This window comes from Protopterus annectens, chromosome 17.part0, assembly GCF_019279795.1.
Source record: "Protopterus annectens isolate FY-2018-M chromosome 17.part0, PAN1.0, whole genome shotgun sequence".
In the NCBI taxonomy this organism is placed as follows: domain Eukaryota; kingdom Metazoa; phylum Chordata; order Ceratodontiformes; family Protopteridae; genus Protopterus; species Protopterus annectens.
Window position 1 is genome coordinate 101,584,532 of NC_056751.1, and position 18,916 is coordinate 101,603,447.

An 18,916-nucleotide genomic window follows, 5' to 3' on the forward strand; every position below is an offset into this window, starting at 1 on the left:
TTATCTAAACTTTCTTGTCTCAGTCTATCTTTTTCTTCCCTTTCCTGGTTCTCCAGTTACTTATTCTGCATGCAACAGTCAATTAAATGGCTCTCTTCCTCTTATCCATTCCTACTTGTCCCAACAGGAGTGTACCCCAAGGCTCCATCTTGGGTCCCCACCTATTCAGTATCTTTACTAATGACCTCCACACATCTTGCAAACAATCCTCACTCATGCAATATGCCGAGGATTCAATGCTCATCTCTATTTCTAACATCTCTGAACTCCATACACTCACACAAAACACCTTTTCATCTACCGAACAGTGGCTAACCAGTAACTTACTCATCCTTAACCCAAAAAAGACCAAACTCCTCCTATTTCTTCCCCGTTCTCTGACTCACCACAAATCCTCCTTTTCTATCACTTCCTCAAATCACACAGTCATTAAACCTGAAACTCACACTAAATTGCTAGGAATCATCATCAGTGCTGAACTTAAACTTAATATGCACCTTCTCCAATGCATAAAAAAGACCATCTAGACACTAGGTTTACTTTATTGTAACAAAAGATTTCTAACTCCTATTGCTAGACTCTCCCTTGCTCAAGCTCTCCCCCTCCCTTCTTTATGCTGCCCCTGTATTCACCAACATTCATATGGTAACCTTAAACTCCAACAAACTTATAAGATATCTAGATTCATCACTAACTCTCCATACAACACTCATTACTGCCTGCCTCTTACATCACTCCACTGACTTGAGTTCCCCCACCTTCTGCTGCTATCACAACTTCAAATGTTACACTTCATTCTCTATAAACCTTCATCTTGTCCTGCATTCTTCCTTTATATCTATCTACACACCTTTTCGTACCTCAAATCAGCTACTACTACTACACACCTACTAACCAAAAAAGCAGTAGGCAAACTCTTATATAAAAACTCCATCGCCCAAACTTGGAACAAACTTCCTAGAGACATATGTTCCACCATTCACCCACGTGACTTTAAAGAAAAATTAAAATTCCATCTACTTAACTCCAAAATCTGTCCCTGTCAGGACCCAACCTAACCCCTCTCCCCCCTCGAGTACACCTCTTAGTACCCCGTCTCTACAAAGTATTCCCCCTATTTGAGGGTACTTATTCTTCTACTTAATACTCAAATCTGATTAGAACAAATTTTCTGTAAATATGTAAATAAATCATAATCCTGATAACATGAGATAGACATAACTACAAGTTTTTAAATGTATATCTTATTTTTGAGTCTTAAATACTATGGTATAATTTCAATTTTTGATCACATGTTAATCACACGTTTAATGTATATGTTACCAGTTTTGCTGTCTTCAAAATATCTCTTCCTTGAAATATTTGTTCAATTCTTGTTCACATGTTAATGTATATGTTATCATTTCTCTGTATATATAAGGGGTAGGGATAAGAGAAGAAGAAAAGAAGTCAGTCTGCAGGAGTTACATAGTAATGCACAATTCTTTGAGCTTTCAGATGTTGTTTTTTTAAAAAGAAAAAAAAAGTAGCAAAGAATAATTCAACCGATTCCAGAATTTTCCTGCAGTGTTTGAGAAAAGTGAAAGTGAAAAGTTGTTGTTGCTTTTTTTGTTGGAGATTTTGGGCTTAGAAGCTTATTAGTGTAGCTAGATTAGTAGTGTAAGTGTAATTAGATGATGAGAGAGAGGGGTGTTGTTAGTAGGGTAGGTGGGGTCTGTGTGTATAATAAATTGTTGTGAAATAGTATCTGTTTTTCAGTTCATATATAATCTCATTTTTTCTTGGAGCTTTTCTCCTCGGGTCTCCACTGAAAACGGACCCCAAGCCCAGCTGGACCAACCCAGTTAAATGTCAATAAATAAAAATAAATAAGTGATTGATAGGGCATCCACTTTCCATGCCTGAGGATGTGGTTCTGTGGCACAAAACTTTGAAAGTTGTTTGCTGAGGGGGAAGGCAAACAAATCTATTTGTGGGTATCCCACTGGTGGACAGTGTCCAGGATCGCATCCCTGTGAACTATCCATTCTTAGACCTGTGTTTTGGATCTGCTCAGAGTGTCTGCCACAATATTCTGATTGGAAGAGGTGTAAACCTCCTGAAGAGCTATTTGTAGTAGGTGGACTAGATCCTGGGCCTGTAAGGCTTGTCTGTAAAGGAGGTAGGATCTTGTCCCCCTGTTTGTTGAGAAACCTCAGGACTGTCATATTGTCTGTGTGGATGCGTACCCTACTTGGTCTCAGAAGAGATTGGAAAGACTGAAGGGCAATAATTAATGACTTTATTTCCCTTACAGTTATGTGGTTTTTCCTCTGAGAGGATGTCCACTGGCCTAGGACTGTGATGTTCCAGATCTGCTCCCCAGGCTCTATCTAATGTGTATGCATACAGTACTTGAGATGAGGGCAGTGGGTGAATGAGGGACCTGGGTTTATGGACACATGTGTTATCCAATACTGGATCTTCTTCTTGAGGCAGGGTAGAATTGTTTGGTATTCTAGTGGGTGGCTGATGCCACACTGACTTTAGAAACAATTGGAATTTCCTCGCATGTCGCCTCACTAGAGGAAGCATAGGGATGGTGGTGGCCATCAACCCCAAGATTCGCAGAAATTGTCTTGCAGACAGGAGATTGAGGAGGAGAATTTCTGAGAAAGGAAGAGTTCTCTTGGGCCTTGGTGGGTGGAAGAAACACCACCATATTCTTGGTTTTAAATGTGCACCCCAGAAAGATGTGGTCTTGGGATGGGACGAGCGAAGATTTTTGAAATTTATAATGAATCCCAGGCTTTGTAAGATGGCGAAGATTTTTGAAATTTATAATGAATCCCAGGCTTTGTAAGATGGCTATTGTTGACTGGAGGTCTTTGTTTAATTCTGCCTGTGATTTGGCTTGAATGAAAAGGTCGTCTACATAGGGGAATATTTGAATTCTCTGGAGTCTGCAGAAGGCGACCATTGGTGCCAGGCATTTTGTGAAGACTATCTGGGCAGTGGAAAGTCCAAAAGGCAAAGCTGAGCATTCAAAACGCGAGGATCCCACAGACAAGTATAGGGATTTCCTTTATCTGGGGGTGTATGGGGATATGGAGTTAAGCATCCTTGATGTCTATGGATGCTAGGAATACTTGAGGGAGGATGAAAGGGAAGAGTGTTTGGAGAGTAAGCATTTTGAAGGAGAGAACTATTATAAAGTCGTTGAGATAGGAGAGGTCTAGGATGCGTCTTCAAGGACCTTCCTTCCTGGGAACTAGAAATAAGCATGAATAAAAACCTTTTCCCTCTTGAGCTGGTAGAACTGGGGGGAAAAAGAGGTTTCTGTTCTTTTGGTGGTTGGGGGGAATCTCTGAAGGGGGGGTGTCAGTGTGCCAAACCATGAAGTTATCCCCTCTTTATAATGCTTAAGACCTAGGAGTCTTGGAAGGGAAAGGCTAAGGTGCAGGGAAAGGGGGAGGGTGCCCAGATTGCTTTAAAGACTCATGAGGAAAAGCCAGTCCTATCAGGAAAGGGCTGGTTAGTGAGGAGGAGGAAGATGATGTATTGAGAACTGATGAGTTTTTTGGGTCCTTTTTGGGGTTTTCTTTGGTGGGGTCGGGATTGCCTGCATACAAAGACCTGTTTTGCAGGGTAATTCCTGTGGAATATAAGCACAGGGGAGACCAGAATGTGTTTAAGATCCTTTAGTTCCTTGCTCTTTTCTTGCATTGATTTGAATAATTTTGTGGAAGGTTTGCCAAAAGGAGTGGAATTGTCCAAGGTGGCATGCATTAGGTTTGCTTTTATATCCTCAGGGAGTGGCTGAAGCCTTAGCCAGGCAAATCATTGGGCAGAGGAAGATGCTGCAGCTCATGAGGTGGCCTTTACAGCATCATACCTTTATTTAATTGAATGCTTGGCTACCTGACAGGAAGGAAGTCGCAATAAGAGAGGATGCCAAGGCTTTATTTTCAGTCTGGGATATTTGTCACTAGCTTGGAAATCTGAAGACAGGAGTTCCAAATTGTACTTGATCATATGGGTATGGTAGTTTAGTACTCTGAAAGCTAAGGTGGCTGAGGTATAAATTTTCTTGCCCAGCCTCTCCCAACTGTCTACTGTCCTTGCCTGAAGGTAGGAGGGAAGTAGAAGGTACTGAAATGGAGGCATTATCAGAGGCTACTGAAATCACATTGGGATCTGCCACAGGGCCCTTGAAAAGGAAACTGCAGTCCTTTGGTACTTTGTAGTATCTGTCTGGCATTTTCAGATGTGGAGGCTGAGAGTCAGGGTGAGTGGAAGGGGATGTAAAAGCATCTAAAAAAGCTGGAATGATGAGGACTGGCAGAAGGACTAGGGCACTGTACTTGGAGGAGGTCATAATATTTTTTGGAACTCCGATATCTCTGTACTGTCCCACTTAAAATGATCTTGCATCCTAGAAATGGTCTCCCAAAAGGAAGTTTCCTCCATAGGAGATTCTGTTCCATTCGAATCTTCTTCAGGGGAAACCTACTTTAAGGGTGAGAGGATTTGGGATAAGTAGTCCAGTGAATCACTGTCCTCTTCAGATAAGGAATATTCCTCTAAGGTGGCTTGAGGACTAGGTCTTTTCTTTGGGGAGGTAAACCAGGCAGGAGGGGACCCTGGCTGACCTGAGGTAGACCTTAGCTCCACGAAGGCCTTAAAAAGGCCTTGTGTGAAATTCTGCCATTCCTTCTGTGGGTCTGGGGGTGGAGAGACATGTTTAGTTTTTTTTTCTTCTTTGCAGGGGTGTCCATGTGATGCAAAGGAAAGATGTAGGCCTACGTTCGACCAAGTCTGAATCAATGTTCTCTCTAGCACGATCTGTGTAATTCCTCTGGGACCTTCAAACAATATGAGCCCGGGTTCCCACAAATCAGAAGTCTATGTCTGTTGCCTCTCTGGATGTGCATACATCTGGTACTAAGACGGCTTGCAAGGCAGGCTCAGCCTTTGGATCCAGATCCATGATTGAGCATGTCTCTGAGCTGTCACGTGCTTTGGGAGAGACATCCATATCAAGAGGCTCAGCTTTGGCTTCCAGCCTTGGTTTTTTGGCCTTATGCTTGACAGGCTCTGTCGTATGGTCCGAGGAACTTTCCATTGTGCTCTTGACTAAAAGTTAAAGGCATTTATTTTCTAAGTAGATAGATAGCAAGGCATGATAACTGACTTCGGAGGGTCTTCAGTAGAAAAGATGGACAAACTGAGCAGTTTTTATGGTCGTGTTGGGGCCCAAGACAGAAAAGGCACTGGGAATGACGATCCTTGTGTAATCGGTCTTCCACAGCCACACTTCCCTTTCCTGTATGACATTAACCTCAGTCAAAAATAAGGCAGCAGTAGAAGACAAAAAAGGATTCCCCCCAATGGTGCACTTTTCTTTATAGAAGCGAGTGAGTCCTGCAGCAGAGTGATGCCCGGGACTGGCGATATGCATGGGGGCAAAGAAGTTCTGAGGATGGAATGCTCATGCGTCTTTTATGACCAACGTCTGATAGTGGCCTACGTCAGAAGTACCGTGCACACTAAGGTAGTAAAAGACTTTGATATACTGCTGACGTCGGGTTGTCTCTTTGCCAGGCAACTCCCTCATGTAAAGAATACTGCAGTAGAGAAGAGAAGTACATCTATCGTTATGGTAAGTTCTTATACAACTAATCTTTCTCTCTGTTGAGAATCAGCCATAAATGTTTGGATAAGGTTCTTATAAGTTTATTATACAAGTGATTGTGTTTAGTAACTTTATTTTTGGGTAATCGTTTCAATATAGGTTTTTTAAGCAATAAGGATAAATTCATTAAGTGTTATTGAATTGATGGTGAGGGTCACATGACTGTTAGAATTTAAGTATTTAAAATGGTTGTGGACACGTAATTGATCTGATGAAGTTCGTGTGAATTTGATGGACGAAAGCGCTTAACCTGTATTACATTTTGGTATTAATTTTATTTATTATTGGATTTGCTCATTTTTTTTACCAAGGAGGTATCTAGGGTTGACTGTTTCTTTGTTGGTGTGACAACTTTGAGCCCTCTTAGTATCTTAAGTCAGTTATTTGTGTTTATTTTTGTCGACTGGGAAAGTCTGACTGGGGAGAGCCCATTTTCAGAGGAGAACCAGGGGAAAAAAACTCTGTTACAGCACATTCATATTAAGCAAATTTCAGACTTCTCAAATTACATTTCTCATGAAACAATAAACAATTACAATTCAGGTATATACAGTAAAGTATTTACATCAGCAATTATAAGTCTATACAGTTGTTCCAGCTGTAAAATCTTGCATAAGTAAATGGATTAATACTGCACAAGGGAAACGTTATTGTAAAGAAGTTTAGTGTTCTTACTTTTCAATAGCAAAAGGTTTGCAGCCAATTTAAGATACACAAGTAAGTTATACAATTATGTAGGAATGGAGATTTTAGTATTGCATAGGTTTGTAAGAAGTTCAAGCTATAACAAAGTAAGTTATAAAATTATGTAGAAGGGAGATTTTAATATTGTATAGGTTTGTAAAAGTTTGAGATATAATGAGATAAGTTATAAAATTATGCAGGGAGGGAGAGGATAGTAGTGCATTAGTGTATAGAAGGATAGTGGTAATAGCACATGACTGAGAGCTCATGGTATAGGATTGGTTGTATTAGGCTGCCTGTTCCAAATTAGTGTATCTAGAAGGTTTGTAACATAGGTATAGAGGAGATGCATGACAGGTGTAGAGTGGTGAATGGGGACAATTAGTAAAAGAGCAAGATGAGAATTGTTCATTAAGAGGGCATGTGTGAAAAGGGATGTATTGATTCAAGTGCGGGAGGGGACGTTGTTAGGGATGTAATGATTTCAAGTAGAGGAAGGGAAAAAGTTAGTGATCGGCATTCCGTCCTTTCCTTTGACAGCAGTGTTCCTGTATGCTTTTTCTATCCTTTTCACTGATATCCAGGGTACTTCTAAAAATTCAGAAGGAACCCCCAAAATTTTTGTGGCGACTCCCTTCTTGCCCAGGCAACTGTGTTTCTTCCTTCTTTTGGAATGGCCAAGAAGAATTAACACACGCTTTCTCACAGAATGGATCTAATCATATAAGATAAACCCCGACCCCATTTAATTTCAGTTGACTGCCTAGATGATAGGGCATTCAGTCCCTTTAGGCTGTTTATATATTGAGGACTTGCAGCAAGTACTAATGGAGGTAAGAAAGCCTGCTACTAGAAAATCATATATTAGCAAATGGAAGAGGTTTTCTAGTTGGCGGCAACAACATGACCAGCACCCATTCAGGGCTAGTATTTTTCTGGTTTTACTATGTTTGTGTTTGTTACTATCTTATGGCCTTTCTTATTCCTCCATCAAGGTTATTTTTTCAGCTGTTTCAGCATATCTGCTCATGGATCCTCCTCTTTCAATGCATTCTCATGTCAAAATGTATTTGAAAGGGGTTTTGCATAAGAGGCCTCCAAGAAAACTAGTGACCCCTCCTTGGGATCTTAATTTTGTGGTAGAGAAGCTAACACTTGCTCCATTTGAACCAGCTAATCTGGCTGACTTGAGGTTCTTAACATGGAAGACTGTTTTGTTGATTGCTCTGACCTCTGCAAGTAGAGTACCTGAGTTTCAAGCTCTTATGGTAGGTCAACCATATCTAATTTTTCATAGATTCAGTGCTTGTTTGAAAGATGATGCTTTTTTTATGCCAAAGGTGGTATCCAATTTTACTTTAAGCCAAACTATCCATCTCCCATTTTCTTTCCTGAACCTAAAAATGAGGGATAAGGGATGCTCCTTCCTTCGTATGTACACAGACAACTTTGGTACTATCTTGGCAGAACTAAATTTTCCAGATCTTTGGATCAGTTGTTTATTTCTTGTGAAGCTAAGAAGGGGCAACCTGTGTCAAACTAGACAAATTGTTCCTTCAGGCTGTTTCCTTTCATTGTACTCACATCAGACTATTCCAGGCAGAGTCAAGGCACACTCTACCAGGTCCTTGATTTCATATATGTTTTTTTTGGAAAGGATTGGATTCTGAAAGTATTCTAGAAGCAGCAACTTGGTCTTCTATACATACATTTACAAGACATTGCAAGCTTGATTCCTTCTGTAGATGTGGATTAGGCTTTGCTAGGACCCTTCTTCAGGAGCTCCTGGACCCTTCCACCTCTCAAATGTAGTAAGCTAGGGTAATGTATAAATATAGCTAAGGGTACTGCTGCAATGATCAGTAGGATGAACATAGTACAGCTGTGTAAGTAAATGTACCATAACCGTAGATGTTTGAATGATCACTGCTGCAGCAGCCTCTCCTTCCACTTTTTTTTTTTTTTTTGGGTGTGTTTATGCCAGGGTGTGGATGGACAGTTATTTTTTTATTGTTCCTAGCATTGCCCTTTCAGGGCTTGGCCTCCCTTTTTCTGTTGGAATGAAATCTCTGAAGAACTTGGCACCCAAAGCTGCCTTTTTATTCAGTTCAGCTCAATCTGACTGGGTACATGGGAGATGCCCTGAAGCTGCTGCAGCAGTGATCATTCAAGCATCTACTGTTACGATAAGTTTTTTAACACAACTGTATTTTGTCTTTACTGCATGGGAGAGGAACATATGTAAAGATGTGCTAGAAGTTCTGTAATTCAGCATGGCAATTTGCAGATAGTACAAGTTAGAAACTCTTGAGTTGCCTTGATACAAAAAGAATGATGGCAGTTAAAAGTTCCTTAGGCAGGAATTGGCTGGTGTCCCATTGCTTAGGCTCCGGTTGCTGTCAGAACAGTATCAGAAGGTCCAAAAAATCGGAATGATGGGCCTTGGTTAAACTATCCTGGGGGCATATCCATTTCAGAAGTGACCATTTGGTCCCTGCATGTAGTAATATCAAACAACTGCCTTCAGTTTTAGCAAATGATGAGGCTCCTAGAGGAAGTACTCCCCCAGGAATCACTTTCTGGGGTGGATCCCAGCATGTCTGTGCTACCTGTTTCCCTAATTGAGTAACTGGCACATATTTGCAGTGGACAGGCTGTGAATCACTCATGTGCAGCCTGTGGCGATACTTGGGTCAAAGACTTTGCTGTCTAGGTCTCTCCCTGAGCCCAGCAGCATCTAGTGGCTTAGGTAGGGGATGGTCTCATCAGCTCTTTCGACACCAAGGTTTTGTGGTTCATGTCTTCATCTTCAAGCAGATATCTTATAGTGTTGAACAACCTGTCCTTTTGATGTGCAGCATTACCCATTTGACGCTTGACCTGATAGTACCAAATTTTGGGCTAGTGTGTTTGTATTCCCATTTGCTGTTTCTTGGCATACTCAGAAGCACCAGATATCTTTTAGTCAGCACCCACCCATCTTAATGCTGACAGCCTAAGGACATGGCAGGTAGTTTTCTGCCATATTGGTACCTAGATCCCCCAATTCTTTATCTCTTCTGTCCAGATTTCAATCCTGGCTAGTAGCTATGGCAGTGGAGATCCTATCCTCTTTCTCTCTGTCTCTCTCTCTCTGTCTGAGTCTCGGCTCAAGAAGGAGGTCACAGTTTTTGTATGTGGTCTGCAGAGCTAGAGATGCCAGCTTATGCTGTTCATCCTGGATGCCCCGTTCAAGGGGAGGTTTTATTTGGTTAGTCTTCTTGAGACCTGGTACATGTCCAGTTGAAGGGGAAGCCGACCTTTTTCACAGTGGGGAACCTTTGAGCCTGCTTCAGTACCTTCTGCCTGTTTTTCCAGGCTTATCCAATCCCCTAGGTGAGGAAACTGTATAGCAGACTGAAGAAGGTGCTCAAGCTTTATGCAGAGTTTTTCATAAGCCTTTCTAAGACTTTGTACCAAGTCAAAAGCGTCCACGACAGCTTTTTCGTTTTGACACTCATGTTGCTAAGGGCAGATAGCCTAGTATGAACCTATGAACCTATAAGGATCAGTGCTGCTGTATCACTAGCTGCAGGCAGATGTCCATCCTACTGCCTAACTTGTAGAGGTTTTGGACATCCCCATAGTAGACCTAAGCTTCTTCTCAAGATGTCAATTTGATATTGTGCTAAGAGCATGGCCTACATCTTCCTTAGTTCTGTCTTGTTGCACAGAGTGATTGAATATCTGAACATCTGTCATTTTGCTTGCCTCTTTAAGCTGACATCCAGCGAAGCAGTAAGTATCTATCTCTTTTTTTCTAATTTGGCTTGTATTGGATTTACTGTTGTATTTTAATGCTGTTTATTGTGGTATAGTAATGATTTATTTGATCAGTGACATCTCAAAAAAAAAAAAAAAAAGGCAGCAACAAATGTGCCAGTAGAAGACCTATTCACCTGTGGACCGCTATCTTTAGTGCCTGTTTTACTTTGGGGTGAATGATCAAATTTATTTTATGACCACTGTGTGACTTTTAACAGAAAATGGCTGCTTCATTGGGCACAGTCTGTGGCATTGTTAAAGCATGAGAAGCTTTTAGCATTGCTCCAGAAAGGATAGGAGAATCCTAAGTGAATGACCTGCTCTGGTAGAGGTTTTAGTTGCATCTAGAACAGAAGCTGCTTTATAAAAAGGATAATTAGTATGTTGTTTAAGATATTGCATGATAACTATAAAAATCAGAGAAGGTTAGAAAATATTGGGAAGAAACTGGAAAAACAAATTACAAGGGAACAGTGGAAGGACATAATGCATGACTCCCAAGTGTGTAACAAAATTCCAAAAGGTTTAGGATTTTTGTTTGAAAGTGTTTGCATAGGTATTTTTATAGGCCAAGCATGCTTTAGAATTTTTTCTCTAATAGCAAATGTTGAGGTGTGATGGACAAGGCAACTGATAAGGTACGCTTTGGGATGGCAGTGTGTTGGCAGATTTTAAAAATTCCTTAGAGTACTTTGTCAGAAGTATTGGGTGAGCAAATTACTTTAACTAAGGGAATTATTATTTTGAGGTGGGACATGGGATCTGAGTTTAATTCTGTTGGCTACCAAAACACAATTACTGGAAGATGGAAATCAGTCTAAGCAACTGTATTTTAAATACTGAATATTATAAAACAGGTAAAAGAACTGGAAGAGGGACCATTAGAAAAGGGAAGGAGCAAATTAGATAGAAATAAATGGAAATTTTAGGAATTGAGCAAATTATGTAACGCTGAACTGATGATGGGTATAAAGAAAGAAAAGATCTGTAAAATATAATCAATGTAAAAGGAAGTGAATGTTAAGATGGTTTGTTTTCTTCTCTGTTAATGTATGTTGCCAGTGTTTTAAGTGGTAAGTTAATGGTGTTTTAAAAATACAAGTGCTTTCAGTTTTCACCCATGTGTCCTGCACGTAGTTATCATGCAATATCTTATACAACCTATTAATTATCCTTTTTATAATAGCAGCTTCTGTTCTAGATGCAACTAAAACCTCCTTTAATTTAGTGCAGATGTTCTGGGATGGTACATATGAATCATATATCCACTGAGAGTGGTAGGGAGTCCGTGCTCATAATAGGTATGCCCTCAAGAATGTTTCAACTTGTCAGGTTCACTTTCCACGTTCTGTAACTTCTTGATTTATGTTTCTTCTACAGCTGGCATTAAAATCTTGACATTAAATGTATTTGATTCTGTTGATATATTTCTTCAGTTTTGGCACTCCTTGACACAATTCTGTGTTAACAGACTTTGATAAATAAAACACAGGCAGACAGGAAATTTGGTCTAATCTCCACAGCGTCTGTATGGAAACAGAATTCTGTATAACTTCTGTGTACAAGTAACATACAAATCACTGTAGCTAACTCAATGACTTTAAACTATAAACCTGTATACCTGACATATCTTGCCTTCACTGGACGACTGTTTATTTCCTTCAGTTAATTTCCTCTATGGATGTGGAAAAATATTACCCTGCCCACCTCCATGCTAGATTTTTTTCTGGCTGCTTAAGTCCATGTGTGAATATGGCTTATGAGCTGCATAGTAGGATGCCTTGCCCTCTTTGCCATTTGACTGCATTGGGCATAATTTGAAAGTGATTGCTACATTTCCTTTGTTGCTGTTGGCAGCGCATAATTTGGCATTTCCTTTGTTGCTGCTGGCAGCAAATAATTTGGCATTTCCTTTGATGTTCTTTGCGTTTCATTGTTGCAGTCATTACATTTGGGTAATCTGCTGGCAGGTTGACCTCAGTAGGCCTGATTAACAAAGTCTTGGGTCCTGCGTCGGTTGCTGTCCCTTCTTCCATGACATCAGGTCGTCAGGGTATAAAACATGCAACTGACGCCATTACATCAGTCTTTCTTGCCGCGCAGTGCCCGAAGCAGAAGCAGTTCGCAAGTGGCAGTCGGCCGACTCCTGAAATTTTTTTCGAGTTTCAGAACCGAAGTCTTCAACTAAAAACTATGTACCCCGTTGGGGAAACTTTTTCTTGCTCCTTACCAATGTCAGTAAAAAGTTAATAATTGTATTACTTGTGGGAAGCAAATACCTCATAAGGATTTCCATTTGTACTGTATTCCTTGCCTAGGCACTGACCACAACATACCTTGCTGTCGGTTTTGTGCTTTATTTAATCAGTGCACTATCCGTTGTCGGTACATTTTTGCTTCTAAATATTTCAGTTCTCTGTTAAATTATGCAGAAATGACGTCAGTTAACCATCCGACTACCGGAATACCGAAAAAATGCAAAGAAAAAGAGACAGGCTGTTGAGGTCCAAAACTGCCGATGACGCTTCTCTTAAGCCAGTCACCAGTTCACCGGTACTCAGTGAGGCACTTTTGCAGCCCCTGATACCCGCTACTTCTGATTCACAGGCCTCTACTGAGACCCATTTGGAGTCCGGTATGCTGCGAGATGCTTCACCTATGGAACCCGCAGATGTCTCTACCTTGGATGGGTCCACTGTGCAGGCACCGGCTTCTGAGGGTGTATTCAGGCCTACAGACTTGCATATTAAACAGACTCCACCTTCAATACTAAGGCCTAAATCTCGATCTAGGTCTAAAAAACCAACGCCCAGGCCACATGTGCAGGCCCCTATGCCTAAAAAACAAATGATCAAAATGGCTGAAGATTTAATTACTCTAATCAGGGGTAGTCAACCCCCCCCCCCTTCTAAGAGGCCTAGGGCTGAACTTGACTGTGAATCTTCCGAACAGGACTCTGTTTCTTCTGACTCTTCTAATGACCTGGATTTGTCCATACCTACTTATGAGGACTCTGATGCAGAGGATTCCATTCCCTCTGCTTCTCCCCCTGAGGATTTTTCATTTGGGGAAACTTTACATACCTTAAGGGAGCATTTCCACTGGGAAAGTCAGGACTTTTCTGAATCCAAAAAGAGGCTTAGGGATTTCCTCCTTCCTCAGCATAGGCCTTTGGCTATACCTCCTGTGCTAGACATTGTTGATGTGTTTTTAGAATCCAGTATGGCCCCTGATTCCTTGCCTCCAGCCCCTAGTAAACCAGACAGGTAACACAGGGTTCCTGTGTCCCACAAATTCCTTTTCAAACATCCTGTTGCGGACCCTGAAACTATTTCTCAGGGGCCCAAGGGCATTAAGGCTTCTACTGCTAAAAATCCTACCCCTTCTGATAGAGACTCCAGGGCGCTGGATAGATGGGGTAAAAAAGTTTATACTTCTGCAAGCTTGGCAATCAGGGCTTTAAATTGTCAATTCCATATGCTAAAATATCAACAGCATATCATGGGTCTGCTTAAACAGAAAATGATGTTGATTTCTAACTGTGGAAAATAAAGATTTACAGGATTTATTGCATTCAGCTGAACAAGTTGGAAAACATGCTTTGCAATGTGGTTTTGATTCTTTGGAGGCCTCTTGCAGGGCTACTGTTACTGGGTCTGTGCTTAGAAGGCATGCTTGGCTTAAGGAGCAATCTCTGCCTGATCATGTTAAAGCAGAATTGTTGGATGCTCCTTTGCAACAGGACAGTCTGTTTGGCAATAAGGCTGAAAAAGTTCTAAACAAGATGGAAGATAAAGCTAAATCTATGCAAACTGTAAAAGGTTTCTTAAAAGTACAACCTCCTAGATTTAGTAGGCACTGGCCTACTAAGAATTGGTCCTTTCCAGCTCCTTCCAGAGCCACTCAAGCCAAACCCCGACAATCCAAATGCACCAGGTTTCAGTCCCAAGGGACTTTTAGAACTAAGCAATTGGGTGCTTCCACTTCCAAATCTGGAAATAACAAGACTCCACCCTGTGGTAAACAGTCTCAATGACTTTCCTTTAAAATTACCAAGCACTTACCTCTTAGCCACCCCTTTGGGGGGAAAACTGTCTCTTTAAGCAAAAAACTGGCAACTTATAACCCAGGATAAATGGGTCTTAAATATAGTGTCCCAGGGTAACAGATTTCATATCCACACATTGCCAACTCCAAATGGGTGGCCAGACCTGCCCCCAAATCAGTGGGCAGAAGCTCAGAAACAAGTTCTTTCCCTCATAAACATGGGGGCTATACATCTAGTACCAGAAGAGGAAAAGGGACAAGGCTTCTATTCCAGACTTTTCTTGGTGCCCAGAAAAGACAAATCATGGCATCCAATTCTGGACCTGTCTACTCTAAACACGTTTCTGGACATTCCAAAATTCAAGATGCTGACTCTTCACCAGTTACTTCCTGTGCTAGGCAAGGATGCCTAGCTGGCAACTCTGGATTTAAGAGGCTTACCTGCATATCCCAACCAGGGAATCTTGCAGAAGATACCACCGCTTCAAAGCAGGCTACTTGCATCATCAGTTCTCTGCACTGCCCTTTGGCTTGTCTATTGCGCCCAGGGTATTCACAAAGTGCCTGACTCCAGTAATTGCATTTTGCAGACAAAAAAATATTCAAAGTTTATGGAGTCAACATTTTAACAGCCTGGAAACAATGATTCCTATCATACCTTGCCTGTGCCTAGAGCTCCTATGGTGGGCAGAGGCCTGCTACCAAAACAAGGGACTGCCATTCACACCACCCCCTGCCGCCCAAACCCTAACTACAGACGCATCAGACTATGCATGGAGGGCTCATCTGGCAGGGAAGTGCATTCAGGGCAAATGGAGCCCAAATCCAAATGTACCTTCATATCAATCAAAAAGAAATGCTAGCTGTACAGAATGCACTGACAGCCTTCAAGGACTACCTTCAACCAGGACAACTAATGGTAAAGACGGACAACACCACGGTTATGTGATACATAAACAAGCAGTACACATTCCTACCCCCTCTGCAGACTAGCAATGGCATTGTGGAACACAGCCTTGAGCTACCAAGTACAACTACAAGCTCAATTCCTGCCAGGAAAGCTGAATATTCTGGCAGGCAAGCTAAGCAGAAATCTCATGGACCCACATGAATGGAAAATGGAACCACGGATTTTCAACATGTTGACATGCAAATGGGGGAGCCCAGACATAGATCTTTTTGCCTCACCCAAGAACTACCAGTTGGAAAAATTTTGCACAAAAACACCTCACAAAAAAGCCTGGAAAAGTGGATGCTCTGTCCTTCAGCTGGAAAAAACTATCAGTCTATGCCTTCCCCCCCTCTGCCTCTGCTCTCCAAAGTTCTATTAAAAGTCAAACAGGGCAAACCAAACATGGTTTTGATTGCTCCAGACTGGCCTCGCCAACACTGGTACCCACTCCTGCGCAATGTGTCACAAATTTCTCCATGGCACCTGTTTCAGACACCTTCCTCACTGTCTCAGCAGGAGAACCAAATTCTGCACCCTCAGCTCCAAACATTGAATCTTGCAGCTTGGCTAATCATTTAAATTCCCCCTTAGCACCCCTCAGCAAACCTGTGATGGATGTCATTTTGGAGGCGAGAAGACCTAGTACTAGAAAAGTTTATGCTGACAAATGGAAAAGATTCTGTGCCCGGAATCAATCTCAAGGGGATGGGCACAGCAGCGCCCAATTTACCTCAGATATTGCAATACTTACCTGAGAAGCTTCACAAGGGCCTGTCTTTTTTTTCCATAAAAATCCATGCCTCAGCCATTTCAACTCATTACAACACAGAAACCCCCCCCCCCTTCTCTCATCCTCTACTAAAGCAGTATCTCAGAGGGGCCAAAAACTTGAGACCACCCAGGAGGGCTCCAACCCCTGCCTGGGACCTTAACATTGTATTGGAAAAATTCACTCTACCTCCTTTCGAGCCAGCTGCTACTGTAGATTTAAAATGTATTTCCTGTAAAACAGCCTTCCTTTTAGCAATCACTTCAGCTAGAAGGATATCTGAATTACAGGCCCTTATGGCAGTGGAGCCTTTCATCAACTTTCATGCGGACAGGGTCTCTCTCAGGACAAATCCATCCTTCATGCCCAAGGTGGTATCCAGTGTGGCTCTTAATCAGTCCATTCATTTGCCAACTTTTTTTCCCAATCCACAGAATATGGGGGAGCGAATTCTGCATTCATTGGATGTACACAGAACTTAGATTCTACTTGGACAGGACTAAATCCCGAAGAAAATCTGAACTGCTGGTAGCATTTGCTGCAGGGGCAAAGGGGAAGGCTATTTCAAAACAAACCATTTCTAAATGGATAAGCCATTGCATTCATTTCTGCTGTAAGCACCATGGAAAACCTATTCCCCAGGGGATTAGATCTCATTTCACCAGGGCTGCATCTACTTCTACAGCCTTTCTCAGAGATGTTCCTACCAGGGATATTCTCAAAGCTGTTACCTGGAGTTCAGTTCTTACTTTCACCATGATTTATCACTTACCAATTTTCTCTAAATCCAGAGCTGGCTTTGCCATTGCTGTTTTATAAGGCCTTATAGCTTTTCGTAATGCTGTATAAATCCATCCTCCCAACCATAGCTTTGGGAATCTACACAAATGTAATGACTGCAACTGTGAAACACGAAGAACATAGTACAGTTGTGTACACTTACCATAAATGTAGATGTTAGAGTGTATTCACTGTTGCAGTCCTGGTTACCCTCTCTCCAGCCCCCTGTTTTTCTCTTTCTATACCTCTGCTTTCCTTTACTATGCTTAAAAGCCTTTTTGGTGCATTTTCTGTGTTTTTAATGGCGCATATATATATATATATATATATATATATATATGTGTGTGTGTGTGTGTATATATATATATATATATATATATACTACTAATTATATATTGGCGATTCCCGACGGAAAACTCACCGACGCCAGATGACCGACATCACACAAACCCGACAACGCAAAACACGAACACCATTACATCAACACCATTACATATACACGTAAAACAGCGACACTACATAGCATACACACTAGCCCTGACCCAAACCCTAACCCTAAGGTCCGACACTATCGCACACTTCACCTACCTGCACCCTAACCTAACTCACTTAACCACCCCTAGCCCAAGCTCCACACTAACGCACACATCACCTACCTGCACCCTAACCCTAACTTAACCCACCCCTAGCCCAAGCTCCGACACTATACACTTCACCTACCTGCACCCTAACCCTAACTCACTTAACCCGTCCCTAAACTACAGTCCCTCACTAGCACACACTTACCTTACCCGAACCATACCTCCGACACGAACACACACTCACCTTTCCCACAGCCTAACCCGACATCCCACAATCTCGAGCACTTACCTGACCGCTCCTAACTCCGTCCACCATCGCACAATTATACGGCGTCGCGTCGCACATTCCCTTGTCGGTCTTTCCGCTGTCGGCAAATCACCCTGTCGGTACACTTACCTGTCGGTCATCTGGCGTCGGTGAGTTTTCCGTCGGGAATATATCGTTCGGGCATTAGTAGTAGACCCATATATATATATATATATATATATATATATATATATATATGTGTGTGTGTGTGTATATATATATATATATATATATATATATATATATATTTTTGCTCCCCATTTGGGGGGCACCTGACATCTGGCACAAGAAAAACTAATGTAATGGCGTCAACTGCATGTTTTATACCCTGATGACCTGACATCATGGAAGAAGGGACAGCAACCGATGCAGGACCCAAGACTTTGTTAATCAGGCCGACTGAGAGCAACTTGCCAGCAGATTACCAAATGTAATGACTGCAACAGTGAATGCACTTGAACATCTACATTTAAGGTAAGTGTTTACAACTGCACTTTGTTGGCAGCAAATAATTTGGCAAATTCTGTACATCTGCATACACATGTACTGCACATTAGCCACTATGATTGTGTCCTTAAATTATCCTGCAAGGTTGAAAATAGACTAGCAGCATCTGTACAAACAATTTGCCAACCTCACTTTATCCATGCGTCGTGGGAGATGTACGGACTTCCTCTTAAAAAATGTTTCTGCATACTGGTCCTTGAATGCACAATATTACACAAGTTAGTAATCTTTTAATAATTGTAATTTGCTCAGTCCATTAAGCCAACTCTCATTAGCTTCTAGACCTGTTTTTCCCCTTATTTGGATCATTGTACCATAAATAGAAAGTCTAGCTAAGCTTTGAACCATGTCCAACAGCAGATGCACATATAACTTACTTTTGAAAAGGCTGGAAGAAAATGTGTTTTATATATATTCGTCATCCTCTTACATAGGCATCATGCAAAACATTCTTTGTAATATGCACTGTTGCAGCCAACACTTTTGGGATTCCTGCGTGTAGAAGCCTGATGGCATTGTAATAGTTTACCATGTCATGTAGTATACCTCACATGGAAAGCAATTAAAAATAATCTGGTGGATGAAGATTTGACAGTTTTGATATTTAAGTACGACTTCCTGTGGATGTTATTTTTGAGAGTTGGTTTTAATTTTTTATGAGATCTCTCAAGGCATTTCTTTTTCAGCATATTGTAATGAAATTACTATGCAAGGCTTGCTGTCCCATTACTGAGACAGAATCTTCCAATGAATAATTTAATGCCTGTCAAACTACAGAGTGATGCCCGTGCACTGGCCCAGTAATCAAGGA

At 41.5% G+C, this 18,916-nt stretch overlaps 1 protein-coding gene across 1 annotated transcript in view; it reads left to right on the forward strand.

Annotated features, from left to right (window-relative positions):
• Positions 1–18,916, forward strand: part of WRN (WRN RecQ like helicase) — a 2,579,924-nt gene that overhangs the window by 263,801 nt on the left and 2,297,207 nt on the right. The window lies entirely within an intron of this gene.